This window comes from Anas platyrhynchos, chromosome 9, assembly GCF_047663525.1.
Source record: "Anas platyrhynchos isolate ZD024472 breed Pekin duck chromosome 9, IASCAAS_PekinDuck_T2T, whole genome shotgun sequence".
Classification (NCBI taxonomy): domain Eukaryota; kingdom Metazoa; phylum Chordata; class Aves; order Anseriformes; family Anatidae; genus Anas; species Anas platyrhynchos.
Window position 1 is genome coordinate 17671415 of NC_092595.1, and position 16951 is coordinate 17688365.

At 40.4% G+C, this 16951-nt stretch overlaps 1 long non-coding RNA gene across 2 annotated transcripts in view; it reads right to left on the reverse strand.

Annotated features, from left to right (window-relative positions):
• LOC106020112 (uncharacterized) overlaps nt 1-16951 on the reverse strand; it is a 35810-nt gene that overhangs the window by 13733 nt on the left and 5126 nt on the right. Inside the window, exon 1 of one of the 2 annotated variants that reach the window (XR_002406462.4) lies at nt 14454-14829. The exons of the other annotated variant lie outside the window; for it this stretch is intronic. This is a non-coding gene — a long non-coding RNA (uncharacterized lncRNA). Of the gene's footprint in view, nt 1-14453; nt 14830-16951 lie in introns of those variants that run through there. 2 annotated transcript variants of the gene reach the window in all.

Here is a 16951-nt window from a genome sequence, read left to right on the forward strand (position 1 = left end):
AGCAAGAGGAAAGACCCCAGAAACACACATACACAGTATTAGCTATAAATAATCCCTGTATAATATCACTTCCATTTGGTCTAGGTTTATGAGTTTACCAATTACAAAGTGTGTCAAAAATGTGACTAGTGGTCACAAAAGTTTGAAATGCTACCGATTCTGGGCCTGGCCCAAAAATATACCAGAGAAATGTATTAAATTAAAAGGCAAGTGAAGAAAGTATATTTTTGCACTTGGAACTCATCAATTCTGGGATGCCAGACAGATTCTAGTACTACTTAGATAGTGAGAAAAACCTGAGAGAATTTGGATGTTTTAATGCATCGTGAATCTTAAGGAAACACAAATTTATCGGTACTGTCAATGTTAGTATTTTGGTTTGGGAATAGTATTAAAAAGATTATATTGACAAAGATTTTTAAGAACTTTTCTTCAGATGAATACTTACAGCAAAGCATATGTCTAAAAGAGATTACCACTCTCCTAGAAACAGTCAATAAATTAATACAATTGAAAAAAAAAAAAAAGAGGAATCTACTTGTAATTCTGAGTATAGAAACAGCAGGAAAGGCACTAGAATTCTGCAACATGGTTACATTTTTGCTTGTCTTCCTTCTTAGTTTTTCTATTTTTAAAAAAGAGAATAGCTTACTTCAAAAACATGTTACAAGGATAATCCAGAAGAGATTTTATGACAATTACTGAGGTAAGAAGTACATAGTAAAACATCCTCACGTTGGAGGGTGCTCTGACAAACTGACAATCATGAAATTGAAGATTCAGCATTGCTAACAGTGAGACTGGAAAGGTCATAACACTGCAAGCTGGCATAACTTTCATATTTGGCATCAGGAAGGACTGCCTCCATAGCACATTTGTCTAGCTAACTATTGATTTGGTTTCTCTGATTACAAATGGAACCTAAGCTGACTACAAAACAATTAAGAGTAAATGTGTATGAAAGGAATTATTTTTTCTCTTTTTGTTTCTCAGACAGTTAACTTGATGTGATGGGAATGAATTTGATTGAAAGTTTGCCACTGACTTGGAAAAGCAGGCACCAAGACCATAAGTTGCCATTGCTGACTGAACTATGAACTGTGAAAATAAGAGTTTCCATTCTATTTCCCAAGCATGAAAATCTTTGCCATCTTTAGTTGCCCTACAAAGAAATACAAAAAAACTTAGGTATGACTTCTGAAGAAAATACTCCCCTATTACATCTGACCTTTGTGTAGTCTTGCTGAAGCTGTACTGCTTAACGCAGTCTGTTTGTCCCTTTAATTACTTGCTTAAATACTAATGCAACAGTCTAATGGAAAAGTTGTCCTGGATTCTCAATAACTGCCTGATCTGAAAAAGGGTCTAATAATGACGAAGACTAAAAAAAGATTTGCTTTTGAATTCTATCACCAGGAACTAATGCTTAGTGCTATTCTACTCAGAGTTTGTATGTACTCCTATGCTACATGAACGATTTATCTGGACCAATAACACTTTGTTGCTGTTGTTGTTCTGTGAACAGCAAAACTAACAAAGCCTGGTTTTGTACAGATTTGTACACTATGTTTCTGAATTCACCCCCTGCTTCACATAATTCCCATGTTTTTAGCATGCTCCCAAAGCTTTCTGCCTGTCTCTTTCACATCCCCTATCTGCAGCTATACAACATCTCAGCTATGCCGGGGCAAATCAAACTACTATATGCATATCAGAATAGATAAGAACATGTGTGTACATACCAGTATATAATGGTATAAATCAGAATATTTAATATTCAGTTTAGGAATGTGCATCTCAGAATGGCAGAATTCAAGCTACCTGGCTTTCCCACGAGTGAGAAGTTTGTCTCTTTCTGATATATAGCTAAAGACTTTTCACAAAGTTCGTGTTGTCAAAGATATTTCTTATGTTCAAAAGTTAATTGAAATTGCAAGGAAGGCAAGAACAGAGGCAGTAAGATAGCATAAAGAAACAGCCTGACATTTAAAAATGTGGCATAGATACACAGGTAGCATAGGTTGTTTACTCTGACATTATACCTCAAAACAGACATAAAACCAGACGAACTAGTGTTACAAAATGATCTTGCAGCTGCCACTTTTCACAAGGCCATAAGCACCATGCAGCCATTTTTTAGGCATTTCCTACCGGTATTTCCTTAAATTCAAACTGCTAAGCTAATGCTGCTAACCAAGATAAAGACAGGCACCTGAAATCCCTCGGTTACAATGTGAAAGAACTACTTGCAGCTAGCTCTCAATCTTTTCCCTTCCTTTGTCAGTCAGTATTCAGACATTTTATGAGAGGTGTCTTGCAAAACGAAGGCTCTGGTTCTAATGATGTCAAGGACTGAATGATAAATTTAGGTGGCCAATGAGATGGGTAATGCCTGTACCATAGTTCTACCTCTTCAGTACAGAACAATAAAAAAGAAAATTAATTGGCAAGCTATCAGGGCTCTTCTTCAGAAGACAAGAATCTAAATATCTTAGAGCCCACTACTTTGTAACTGGATTATGGGAGGAAAAAAACCCATTACCTTATATCTTACGGATTTAAAATCTAAATACTTGTTTTATCAGTTTTCTTGCACATTGTAAATCAACTTTTTACCCTGTATTTTCTCCATAAGGTGATAAGAACTTTCAGCTGTTACAAAGAGCTAGTAGATTTTGCATAGCTAACACTTCAAACCAGTTCCATGGAAAAGATGAATCCACATGCTCAGCTGCAGTAAACCACGATATGGCCTCCACATGTCATACGTTCTCCTGTGCAGTGAAGGAAGACGACTCAGGTTTCATGTTTGGCAACACAAGTAGCTTTAGATTTAAAATACTTCAAAATTACTATTGGTTACAGCTCTGTGTACCACTAATGCTTCTGCTGTGACGAAAGACCTGTCTTCCTACTTGATTAAGGAGACATTTGTTGCATGGAAAGGATTAATTTGTTACATCCTTCACTGTTTCTTTACTTTGATGTTCCTAGGTTTTGTGAGAGATATGAAGTTAAGCATTTAACTTCCATTTCGCAACCTTTAACCACTCTTAAGACAAAGGTTTAACTGGTGGTTAAGACAAGGATATTACTTCCTTACCCTTCTGACTAGCATTTACTCACTGCCTCCATTAACTTGTTCCTAAAGGTACCAGTTTAGGCTTCCTATATCATCTCCCTACATTTGGAACTGTTTGTTTGTTTGTTTGTTTTCCTCTTTAATTTGATTTTCTAAACCAAACCTCTCCAAACCACATTCTGGGTCACTGTTACCAAGAATAACTCAGAGAGCAGTTCATACATGTAATACGACCAATTTTCCTCATCACTGCTTTTCTAATGTGGAAGAGAAGCAAGCCAGTGTTGAATGCAAGATGTATGAGTGTGCTTGGATAAGAGAGGACAACAGCTATTAGCAAATACTCCTTAGGCCAACACTTCCACTCTTGCAGAGCATGCAGCCATGAAAAATGAAGAATGTGACCAAAAAAAAAGCCAACAACATTCTTGGTTGCTGCAAATAACTTTGGATGGTAGCTCACAGAAAACTAGGGAGAGAGGAACACAGTGGGAAAAAGGAGAGACAGGAAACAGTAATGGCATTTTTGTCATTTAGGTGCATTAGGCTGTTACCTGTTGCTATTTAATGATGTTGGTAGTACTGCAGTATATGTTCTGTAAATAAAATCTTCTCCAGCTAAACAAAAACATTTAATTCTTCCTTCCACCAAACACAGAATATAAAGCAGACAAAGAAAAAGAAAAGGCTTGCCCTTTTCTAACAAAGACCTAGATCTAAAGTGTATGTGTAACCTAAAACACTAATCAACAAAATACAAATCAGAATGAGCTGACAAAAAGTTGGCATGATATGTTTCCCTTGGCCTTTTAGGTTGTCCGAATTTAAAATCCGCAGATGGCACATCCCTTTGTTTTAACTAATGACAGTTTGCTCAAATGATTTTAAATCTATGTGGAGATCTGTCATGGCATTTGCGCCTCAACTGCAATGAAAACCCAATTTGGGTTGTGATTGTAAAGATGTAAACATAAAAGCATTGGGACAAACATTTCAATATTTTAACTGTTTATTTCTGTAAGAGGCGCTCAAGAAGACAGACACCATTTTTCAAACAATTATACTGCAGGTCCTGCCACATTATAGTGTGGTTCTCATGCTTATCTGAGATTTACTCAGAATGTAAAGAATGCAAGAATGTCACTGAGATGGCAAAAGGCAAAACAGAAAAAAAAAATCAGTTTTAGGGATATTTTTTAATCCTTGTTAAATGCTATTTACCCTTTTGTTTCACCTCTCAGAAAGGTGTCACATTTCTTTTTGCCTGTGTTTAAGATAGAAAAATACTTGGGATACATACTGCACTTTTCTGATCCTAGTTTCCAGAATGCAAGAAATAGTGTTGGCTGGGTGGATTTTAGTAATGAAAACTGAAGTGGACCTGCCAAAACTTTTAGCTTGTTAAGTCTGCTACTGTCTACCTTCAGCCACTTCAGCCACTTCTGGAGAGGCTTAACAGTAACTATTGATCTCTGCAATAAAGACCTCATTGAAGACACAACTTGTGATGCTCAGATGTGTTGGTATAAACACACAACTCTACCAAATGTTTGCTGTTAGAATTTGAATTGGGAACAGGAACAGCATCACTTCTTTGGATATTTATGGGAGACATAAGAGCATCAGCAGAATACAGAATCATTTCAGTATCTGAGTATCTGTATCTGTATCTGAGTATCTGTATAAGTATCTGAGAGCAGAAAGGGAGGAATAAGGTGTTTTTCCCCCAATAGCTAACTTCCATGTGTTCAAATATTTGGTTGTACAAGATATGTCCTACAATTTTGCTAAATTTAGCTCATTTCTTTGGTCGTATTTACCAAAAATCCTTAGAGAGGAATTAAGATGTGAACAATTTACAAGTAACTTCTCAATATATCCAAAGTTGAGGTTTGTTCTGGTTTATCTGTAACTCTTGTCCTTGTGAGCATTGAAGTCTCAACTGATACCTGTTTGTAAATATATACGATATATTCAAGTTTCACACATGTAACAGAAATATACAACATTTATGGAAAAAGAAACTAGCAACAAAACAGAGGACATTGCAGCTAATAGAAACAGATGTGACAGTTATTACCCCAAATCCTTACAGGGGCAGTAAACTGTAGGACTGCTGTCCAGGATTTCCTGGATGGTGTTTGCAACTTTGCTTACATTTTCCTTAGGAAAATGCCTTTGTTTTGGGTACAGAACACCAACATTAAGCACTTGGGCCCATTCTCTCTACCTCCAAAGCAGTTTTTGATGGCAATCTGGTATGTCTGCTTGATGCCTACAGACATGTGGAAGAAACATTTGTGAATCCCAGTGTGGGACTTCACATTAAGAGACAAACAGCTTTGAGCTTGCAGCGCATTGACAGTGGGCAGCAGGCAACATCTGAGGAGCCAAGAAACTAAATGTTTCATAGCTACCTAATCTTAAGGACTTCCAGGGACTTTGCATGCTCTGCACTCTACATTATTATCTCAAAGTCCCAAATCCAGCATCTGAAAGGGAAATATTCAAACTTCTTACATGCTCTTCCATCACTCAATAAGTTTTTGTATTTGCTGTAGAGCCTGATAGGTGCTCATCATATGCAAAAATATTTTTGAAGCACCCTTATTAGCCTGTGTGGTTATACGGTCTTTTGAAATCAATCTCTGCAACTATTCTGTCAGTATCTAAGTAGAGGTGGAGGTTCATAAACTGCCCCAGCCTTTCAAAGTTGTAGCAGGGGTTAATAAAACTTGAATAAACCTGATTACTATAGCTAATACCTGGACAGTAGCTACTCTGTGCAGTTCCAAAATCTTGTGGGTGAACAGCCACGGGCAACAGTAAGGTGCTCAAGAACCTGATGCAGCCTACAGGAAGTGCTCCTGGTATTTTGTTGTGATGATCTGTCTTTTGTTTTAGCAACAGACCTGTGCTGCCTCCATTCTATGAAACGCTGTGTCTGCTTGTAGTTATTGAAGGTAACCAGAGGATGTTATAATTATACAAGGTTATCAAAAGATGCTGTAGTATCAGAAGCAAATTCTAGCTCAGGGAAATGTGCTTGACACTCTTCCATTTCTCTTCCTGCAGCGCAAGACAGCCCTGCTCCATGATACACTGCGTTATAGTACAGTCAACTGCTCCATCCTCAGATACCTTTTAAAAAACGTATCTTCCCCAAGAGTTCTTGTGAAGGTCCATACATTGTTTGCATCTATGTTCTGAACCAAGATAAAAGATAGCATGTACGTATTTCACCCATATTGCACAAAAATGAAGTCTGGTTAGATACTGAGTTAGAAAGTTGTGCCCAGTGACAGGACAAGAGGCAATGGGCACAAACTGAAGCACAGGAGGTTCATGCTCAATATGAGGGGGCACTTCTTTACTGCGAGGTGACAGAGCACTACAACAGCTTGCCCAGAGAGGATGTAGAGTCCCCTCTGGAGATATTCAAAACCCACCTGGGTGCCATCCTGCACAAGATGTTCTAGGTGATCCTGCTCTGGGGGGGGTTGGAGTAGAGGAACTTCAGAGGTCCCTTCCAACCCTGTCTGCCCATTCTCTGAAAGAATGACTGGACTGATTTAACACTGTCACAGCCATCCCAATTGTTATCTCTTAGCTGCTGTCTTGAGAGAGGACACCATGTCGTCACTCTTCCAACATTACCTTTGCCTTTTAAAGTGTGTCAGCAATTCTTCACTACTCTCATCTTGGCTATGAAACATAGGACAACTGAGCTATATCACTTCAGAAAAAGTGTGAAAATTCCAGCTGTTTTCTCCCAAAACATGCTTGACCTCTCACAGAAGTACTTTGCTCATGCTGTAGCGTGAGCGATGGGGCCTGCTAGCTTAAGCAAGAAGAGTGTCTGAAGAATCTGAACCACCTAGAGGCCTGTGCATACATACTCTTGGCTGAAGGCTGAATTTGGCTTTTGGATAGGTTTGACACGTCTGATATTTACAAATCACCCTCTGTAGATTGGTTTCTGGCTCTTCTACTGCACCTAATCCAATGCAATATGCTATTTAAAGCATGACCTTGAGCTGAAAGGAACATCTGCCTTCTCTGCACCAAGACAGCAGTGCAGGTGGCAAACATACAGGCAGCGAGCTGCTCTTTATCCTGAACCCCACAGGATATCGCACACAACCCCCACACAGTTCACAGACATCTCTGCTTCTACCAAGTTTAAAAAAGTCTGGAATGCAGTCACCTGGGGCATTTGGTGAACCTATTCTACCAGCTCCTCCTGGTGGTGAATAGCAAGTAAAGCTCAACACAACTTGCTTTTAACTTAACATCTTGCTCTGAGGAGAACTTAACCAAATCTACTCTCCTCACACTTTTCTGGTAGTATCTCAAGCATCAGAGCAGCCCCTTCACGTGCCAGTTCTGACTGTAGCCTCGAACTATCAAACAAGGGGTGCTTAAGACAGACTTGTAAATCTAGGACACAAATTGCCAACCGCCATTCACCACATACACATGCGGCCCACCCTGGCAGTTTTTTTCCTTACTTTTTAACACTGCATATCAAAAATGACCAGTCAGCCTTATCTTTCACCTACTACACATTGTTTGCAAAATCTGGATGTAGGAGGGAACTGAAAATACTACAACAGCTGAATGCTGCCCAGGAAGCATCAAGCTGGAAGAGGCTGTGCTGGAAGGTACCCCTATACACTTACAGCATATCCCCTCCATTTTCAAATCACTGAAAACACGGGACAGGTCCCTCCATGATGGCAATGGTGGTATTTGAGAGGTCTGCTGACAGAAACTCCTTCCACTGCAGAGAGAATTTTTACAGCCAGCAAATTCAGCAGCAGTGAAGTGACCACACTATGCCCCACACACTTTTCCTATGCAAAATCATCCTTTCCCTCTCTGCAAATAGTAGTTTTTTCTGCCAGCTGTTCAGCCTCAATGCAAGAGTGAAACAACTTCTGAATGGAAGAGGTAGATTTATGAAAGGTTTTTCTATAAAAAAAAAAAAAAAAGAGTAATTCAATTAAAAAGACTAATGATGGATGTGTGGCTAAAGATATTCCCAAACTGAGCATCTTTTGACCTCTCTTGGCTGCCAGTTTGGCAGCTAAACAACAAAAACAAACCCTTCCTCCAGGCTAATGGCTTTAGCAGTCAAAACCTAAAAAGCATCCATGTCCTTCACAGAATCCTTACAGCACACACCATGGAGTGCCTAGCTCAGCTCTACACACAGGCTTGCAATCCCTGGTCTTTGAGGCTAAGGAAGACATTGCACAGGGGAATGCTGCAATTAGCCATGAAAAACCTCTTAGATATGATGGCTCAGTGCATTTCACAGTAAATTTAGCAACTGCTCTGATTTGAAACCACTGGCAGACTCATACACAGTATAAATAACAGGAGAGCACCATGTACTTTTGCCGTGACCCACCTCTAACCCAGCAACTGAATATGTTAGGAATCAATGTCATACCAGTTCTCATGCAAGTGACCTCAGAGTAGAGTTATAAGCTTACAAGAGTTTGTTTTGTTTGTCTGTTTTTAATCCTTACAATGATTTGAAAAGATTCCTATTACCTCAACATGAAATTCTTGCAAATATTCTATCCCACTGTTGAGGGAAGGAAGAAGCACATTAGCAGTAAATCCATATGACAGTATGTACAGTGAGAGCCAACCTAGTCTTCTTACCTGGTCAAAAAGTCTGTGGAGACAAAGGAAGCTGAACTACTTTGTATTTCCTTCTTTCTTGTCTGCCAGGGAATTTGAGTTGAATTATTTTGTAGTGTATGTAGTGTAGCAGCTTTGCTGAAACTATTGCTGTACCATTTCAAAGAAGCCATCCATTTAGTCATTTTGAAGATGTTTACTTCATCAGTCCTCTAAGGATGTTAGGGCTTGGCCTCACCCATCTTATTGCTTCAGTAAGCCAAGATGAAGAAAAAGGAGAAAAAGAATGAGGTGAAGTAAGCAAGGAGACAGAAGGGTGTCTTTCCTGTGACACTACGTTCATGATGTACACACTCCTTAACAAGCCTTATCACCTGCACAGCTCTGTACCACTTACGTGAGTTTAAACTTACCAGCTATTCAAAGCTGAGGAAATCCCAAATCCCTTCAAAATAAGAACAGGAGAATGTACCACTAGTTATAGACAACACAAAGGCTCTATGCTTGTTCACTGAGAACATCGTGGCAGCTCTAACAGGACCATAAGTATTTATTATGTATTATTGGTATTATGCACTTCAGCAGTCTACTCAGCAGACAAATAATCAAGTCTTTCATGCCATCACAGGAATACTCCAAATTTCCATATGAACGTGGGGAAGTGCATTACAAACCAAGAATTTAAGAATCAAGAGAACACAGAGCTTTGTAAAATACTCATTGAAGTCCTGTTCCGTTCACCAGAATAGAATGAGACTTCACAGCAAGTCTGGAGAGCTCTTCTGATGGAGATACTGTATCTATCGTGGAGCAGTAGATACTGGAAACTTGAGAGTAAAGCAACATGAACATTGCATATGTAATAGATTCACAAAACAGACGTTGAATGCTGGGTGGGGAGAGAAGAGAACCCTACAGTGGAACTGGCATGGTGGAACAAATGGGTCTTTTTCTTCAGACCTTTCCTGTACCTTTCATGTCTTACTTACTGTTTTTTTAAGTAGCTAGGGTTCATAATCCTATTTGGCATGTTCTGTTTTTTCTTCCATCTCACTAAAGAAGAGAAATTCTTCAGATCCTAATTCACAAGGGAAGGGAAGCAAGTCACCATCAGCGTTTCCTCAAGTGTTGATTAAACAGAATGGAGAAAAAGAAAGGGACTTCAAGCTATGCTCCTCCAAAAAGACCAGTGTTCATTGTTACCTCTTCTTTGTTCAAGACATGGACAACAGTGGCAGCCTGTGGAAGATCAGATGCATCTTGTTTTTTTTCTGCACTAGCACAGCCTGCCAGTACTTCTGCCTCAGTTTCCCTCATTTGGTTCAGGCTCTAAATCATTTTCTGAGTTGACTACATCCTCCTCAGAGAAGACTTCATTATTTTAAAAGGATGAGAACAGCCCAAAATAAAGCCAAGACATATGTATTCTGAACTTTCTGATTTCTGTCCTTGGCTGATACTTCGACCATCACGGGAATTACGAAGTGTCAAAATAAATAAATAAATAAGAAGATGGAGCCCTTTTGCTGGCAAGGCTGAAGTAGCTGGTGGTTGTCAAAGCAGTCAATCATTTTCTGACAGCTCTACATCTGACAGAAGGATTGCTTGGCCCTAAGTCTTGGCAGCTTGCTGTCCTTTGCAGTCAGAGTTGAATGGCTGTGGAAAGCTCCCCCTTCCTATACACAATCAAGTGCTGTTCCCTGGAGGAATCTCAGCTGCTACACTTGTTCATGCCTGTGCTCTAGTACAAAATGTAGCAAATTTAATTGGCATTCTAGCAAGGGTAGAGTAAAACTACACAGCAGCTAAAATGAGGAAAAGGGAAAAACCTATAGGGAAACAGGGAAAAAAGGCTACGCTTTGCTACAGAAACTGATGCTGATCTGGAGGCACTTTCAGGATATTAATAAAAGAAACAGATGCCAACTTTAACAGGTAGGACCAGAAGTCAAGCACAACTGCTCTTCTTGCTAGTGTATGGCAAATCAGGGAGAAAAATATTATAATTTTTTTAAAGCAAGCTGGCAGTTTAGCTTATTAATTTATGCAACACTTTCTGGTATACTGGAAATATGCTGACAGAAGGCTTGTGCCCAACTTGAATTCCTCATGCTAAGAGTGAGCAGATGCAGTAAGGGATGAAAACTGCAAAAAGTATGGCTGTACTGAAATCAGGTGGGGCACAATGCCTCCTGGTAAAACTTTTAACTTACTCCCAAGAAAGAATGGCTGAACATATTGGAAGAGGTTTATTTTCTGCAAGACAATAAAAATACAGTTCTAACTGCACCCATTTTATACTACACAGAGTATTTCCTGAGGCTCTCGCCAACCTTTCCTTTATTTCACTTCCTCTTCTTCAACCAATAAATCATCACAAATCTCATCTCCATTTGTAAGTCCATTACTGCAGCCACTGACTCTCAGCTGAACTGAAGGTCTGAGCTATTGAATTATACCTACCACTACATTTCTACAAGCACAGTGCCTCTTTCTTGGAAACAATTTTCCAATTGATTTTGAAATCACCTTCCTGAAGCTTAAAAGGCAGGCTGACCCGAAGCATGTTGTGTAGTGGTCTCCTGGTAGGGGTGTTCCCAGACAGCATCCCTTCACTGAGTCAAAAGAGGAATTTTATGTGCTGACAAGAAAGGAAAGGCAACAAAAAGAAATGTGAAGGAAAGAGAAAGTCAGAAAAACAAGAGGAAGTTATAACTGGTAGGGGAGAAAATCTTTCATTTTTCATATATAGGCTACACTTTGCTACAATCAAAACTTGAAATTGGACGTCAGTATCTCAAGGAATGAAGAAGGTGGGAAGAGAATGAATGGATTTGATCAAGCCAAGTTATCAGCAAACCCAGTTGTACTAATCACATCCTTAAGGTTCTTTGTGGCAGTGCCGCACAATAATGTCACATCCTAGGGATGATATTTCTACGTACGGATGATTCATTATTATTCAAGTACTGAATCTGTGAGTCTCTGAATGAAATGAAATGTTCAGTCTAATTTCAGGACTAAATGCTAATGGCCAGAAGATTTTTTTTTTTAATTTTTTTTTACTTATAATAAGAGTATCATCCAGTTAGAAATGAAAGCTTTACCGAGTAAGAAAATATAACATGTTTGCAAGATTTTCTGATACAACAGTTTCTCCTCCAGAGAAAGGAAGAAAATGCGTGTAGAGCTTGGTTTTAAATGTAATTACTAGCTGAGCAAAATATGAATTTCAGATGCAAAGCCAGGCTCCATGTGCCATCAAAAACTCAGCTCTACCATCATCAACCAAGTACAGCAAGAAAAAGACAGTTAACACTAACTCAGTTCACTTTTCACACTACTGACTTTCTTCTGCCTTGGAATTGCCTTGCTAAAACATGTTTTGGGGTAACCTTAAACTATATTCTCAAAATATGGACAAGGTCTTCCTCTGTACTCTGTACCATTACAGCTACCTGAGTTTCCCTATTTTATTCTGAAAATTTCAGAGCAATCATACTCAATTAAAACTGTTCAGTTGTTATAGAGGAGCATCAAGACTACTAAATGATTCTACACCTTAAGAAAATCATTGTCAGGACATGGATACTTGAGCTTCCAAAAAGGTCAGGCCTTTATACAAGAAATGCAGGTCACTTGGTTTGACAGTTCCACATTACTGAACAGACACATCAGCCATTCCAGATTATATTACCTTTCCGAGGGTCTCAGTCATTCATTACTTTTACTTAGAGGTTTGGACTGAACTACTGTTCTGTTTACTGATGAATTTAGGATGTGAGTATCCTCAGAAAGGTCCATACATGCCATGCTTCAGCAGCTCCCATTCTGCAGATCTGCCAAAACAGGGTCAGTGCTCTCTCTGGCACTAGGCAAGCACTACACTGCTGAACTTGATATTGTATAGACTCACTTTAGAACAGAATAAATCTTGTGGTTAAAAATTAATGAGAACAAAGTAAATGACATCTTGTTATCTGTTGTCCTTCTGTTATGTTGAAGCATCTTGTTATTTGAAAACATCCCATTATCTGTTAACCGTCAGTCAGGCTGAGACTTGAGATAACTTGAGTCAACTGTCCGTTATGTCTTGTTAACTGAAACATCCTGTTATCTGCCGACCCTCAGTTAAACCGAAAGCCAACTCAGCATTTGGAAAACAACTGATTAAGCAAAAGGTGAAAAGTGCATCACGAGGAAGACCTACGGCCTTCCTCCCAAAGACCACTGCCCACATCCCGAAGACCCCAGCCCACAATTTTTGGAAGGCTTTGCGCAAGCGCAAGGACTGATAAGCTAATTAGCATACGAAGCAAGAGTAGTCGGGGTTAGGTAATGAATATGTATAGGTGCTAATAGAATATTCATTGTTTCGCTGTATAAATATGAGATAGTTTGTCACTTCGAACATGCACAATAGGCGGAAAGATCCCCCGTGCATCCAGCACTGCAATAAAGAATATACCACTTAAGGAAATTTCTGTTTTGATCTTTAAATCAACTAACCTAATAACTTTGAAGATACTTCAATTCACAGAAGCACAATGAGAACCAACATACTGGGGAAAACTTCTATTTATTTCAGCTGGTTTTCTCTGCTTCTCTGCTCACCTCCCTTAGCAGAAGAATGTACAAGAAAGATGCTTTAATTCCCCAGAGTCCATTGCCGCTTCCCCATTTTCAGATTCCTGTATTTCATCACAGTTGTTACAGTTCCCACAATTTCCACATCCAGTTTAGTGCTGAGAGCATCAAAAACATAACAGAAGGACTTTGGAAAGAGTACTTTGGTGCATGTGTCTAGCATAATTGAGATTTAAAACTATTATGTCACAGAATACATGATTAAATTTACAAAGAACTTTTTGTTACATTTATCAAATCATGTTTGTGCCCAGAAACATTTCAGCAACAAGTAGCCCAAAGTAATTCCACATGGGAAGCAAAATGTGCATTCCAGTATGTTAAAACTCACTGATACGCTTTTTAGGGGTACAATGAGCTGTCTCTCACAGCTAAGATAATGTTCAAAAATACCTGACCAGAGACAACAAACTAGAAGTTGCCTATATAGCTAAAATACCCTATGCCATGCTTAAAGGGTAAGTACTTCTATCATGAGTCCTTTGCGCTAAACCTGTTCACTCTTTTAGCCAACTAATTCCTGTTTTAAAGATAAGGCTCTGCTAGGAAACAAGAAGTGTAACTACTTTTACCCAACTGAAAATCATCTTAATTTTCTACCTACCCTCAATGAAGAAGGGAACAACTAAGGGCAAGTGTATCTTTTCAGGTAGACTTCATCCGATCTTTTCTCCCACCTACTATCTCTGTCCATATCTGTTTCTGGTTCCACTACTGTTAGACTCCCCCACATTTTATTTTACGGTTCTCATGCTGCTTGACACCTGTCATTCCTTGCTCTTACCCTCTTTCTCACAGTGGTTCTTCACTGTTGCTTTTGTTTTCCATTTCTCTTCATCCACCTGCCCCTGCTTTGAAAAGTTGTTTCATTGCACACATTTCACAACAACAGCTTTTCTCCTGAAGTGAAATCACAAGCCTCCTCTTTCTAATACAACCATTTTCTTCAGTGTTAGCAGTACAGAAGACTCAAATCTCTTGGAACTCTACCGAGGGGAGGAAGAAGGGAAATGGTTTGGGCTTCATTCCCTGAAACATAGGAAAGTTAATACACTCCTTCGGTACTTACAGTAACACTGCAGGTCTGACTGCAGGCTGCAGCCTCTGCCCTCTTGCTCACTACGTTCTCCTTTGTTGTTACACTTGGCTAAAACGACAAGGATGAGTGAGAATCACACCTCGAGCAGCGTTAGAGCAGGGTAACGCGTAGTGGGCACGCGCCTAAATTCCCCTTGGCTTCAGCCGCTGAGCGCCCCCCTCCCAGCCCCTCGCCATTCCCAGGGGCACCCTGAGGCGGGGAGCGCTGCCCGCGGCAGGCCGAGAGGTGGCGGCAGCGAGCCCGGCCCGGCCCCACCGCGGCTGCCGCTCCGTGAGGCGCGGGGCGCTGGGAGCCGCCGGAGCCCCAGGCTCCCGGGGAGGCCGCAGGGCCTCAACCCCGCTCTGGGCGCCCGCAGCGGGGCCTCCCTTCGTCCCAGCAGCCCGGGGCAGAGCGCTGGATGCCGCTCAGCCCCGGCGCAATAAACGTGCATCTCCCCTGGGGGGTGAGGCCTTGTGCTGTGGGCGTTCAGCCTGCATCTCCCTCACCCTTACCTGTCCCGCAGGGCGTTGTGCAGCCTGCTCGCTTCACTGGGAGGCTGGAGTGGAAGTGCTGTATTGCTGTCCTGGCCAGCCCCAGAGATGCGCTGCTGCTAGGGCTGCCTCATGCCGGCAGCAGATGTCACCCTGATTTCCTTCATGTACCACAGCACAGTCTGAGGGTTCTGCTAGCACCCTGAAATCCCCCTGAAAGCCTACTGCCACCTGCCTCTTCCGTGCACTTGCTTGTGCCCATACATCCTTAGCTACAAGGCTCGGAGGGCTCACTTGTCCAGCCTTCCACCTGCTTTGGGGTTCAGTATATGCTTGGACAACTTGGGGAGTTAATCTCTCGGTTCATTCTTGTCCTCTGAGAATAAGACACAAGTATGGAAGAACTCAGAAGCATCCTTTGCATGCCCCATTAGTTCCAAATTCCTCAATAATCATATTTGTTCATGGGAAACTTACTCTTCTTACAGCAACTTTGGCAGAAGTTGATTAAAAAGAGATATCAAGAGGCTTGTAAGTGACATTAGGATCTGGAAAGTTGCTATTTTGTAGTAATTATACTTCCTTACAGTACTGTAAGGTTATTCCATTCACTGCAGAATATTTGCTATTCAGTAAAACAAGAAAAGCTTTTCTATACTGTTCTTTAAGCCTCTACCTGCCTAATTTGAGTAAATTTTTAAATGGTACAAGTGCAGAAAAGTCAAGATTATACTTGATAGGTGATGCACATTAGCTGGACACAAAAACAGATGCCTCTTCACTTCCTATCATGAGCACCATCCAACACTGGACACTTAAGGTATAGCACAGGAAGAAAGCAGTGTTTCCCCACTGTGGTATTATCCTCCCAGCTTTCAGCAGTTTCTGGTATATCAGAACCTGCCTCAAAAACAGTCTTCTTGGGAAACTAAGGCACCAAGAAATGTAAGAATTCTTTCCCAAGGTCTTGAAAAGAAAATGGAGAATTGTTTTCAGAGCCTTAGAGTAGCAGTCCATGATACATTGCACTTATATTTTGAAAAACTCACGAGGAGAGAAGTCACGATGGCTGCAGACAGTATGTCGCTCAAAGGAAAGGGATGTGCTAATCTTAAAACTGTGAAACCTATTACTGCTCTGTAGGGGCAGCCTTATTGTTTTTGTATCATTTTGCACAACAGGTTCCAAACACAGTTGACTGCTAGGACTGACTTCTAATGGGCAAGATTTTCCAGAAGTAATTTGTAGAAGTGTCAGAGAGAGGCTTGCTTCATTTGTCAATTATTTAGATTAAACATTCCCAGTGGATGTAATACAGGATGAAGACTACAGACCCACTCTGAATAAGAGCACAAAAATACTTTAGTACTTGGATCTTTCCAACCACTCTGAAGAAACATAGCTGGGGTCTCAAGAACTTTCAGCTTTACCAAAAGTAAAATTAAGTTACATTTAATCCAAAAAGATACATAAAACTATCAGGCCCACCATCTCAACTGATTTCCCCCAGACTTTCCAAAAACATTGATAATGCACATGGTTTCCTGTGACTGCACACAAATCTCCAGCTGTGTTAGTCTCTAGTTCCGACTTGGATAAGATAAAACAAATGTCACTATTTACCCCTGCATGAAATAGGCATATACTTCCTTGAAAAAGTCAGACTTCTACAGGACAACGAAGAATGAAAAAAGTTTAGGTTCCTTGTTTCCAGGCCAACTAACACAATTTTTATCGATTCCATTTCACGAACCTATGCACCCTCCCACATGCGTACACACCTGCACCCTTCTTTTTATAAAACCTGTCACAATCCAGTGTTGCAAGACACCAACCTTTTATTGCATCCTATGTCTACTCTTGCAGGTTTACTATCTTTGTTGTACTGCCATCACAGCCACCATATATTCTTTCCCCTTTTGAGAAGGTCTGTCACTGAAGAGTTAATTCTGTCATGCATCATTGTCATGAACTGGAAAGAGTGAAGTCTGTGAATGA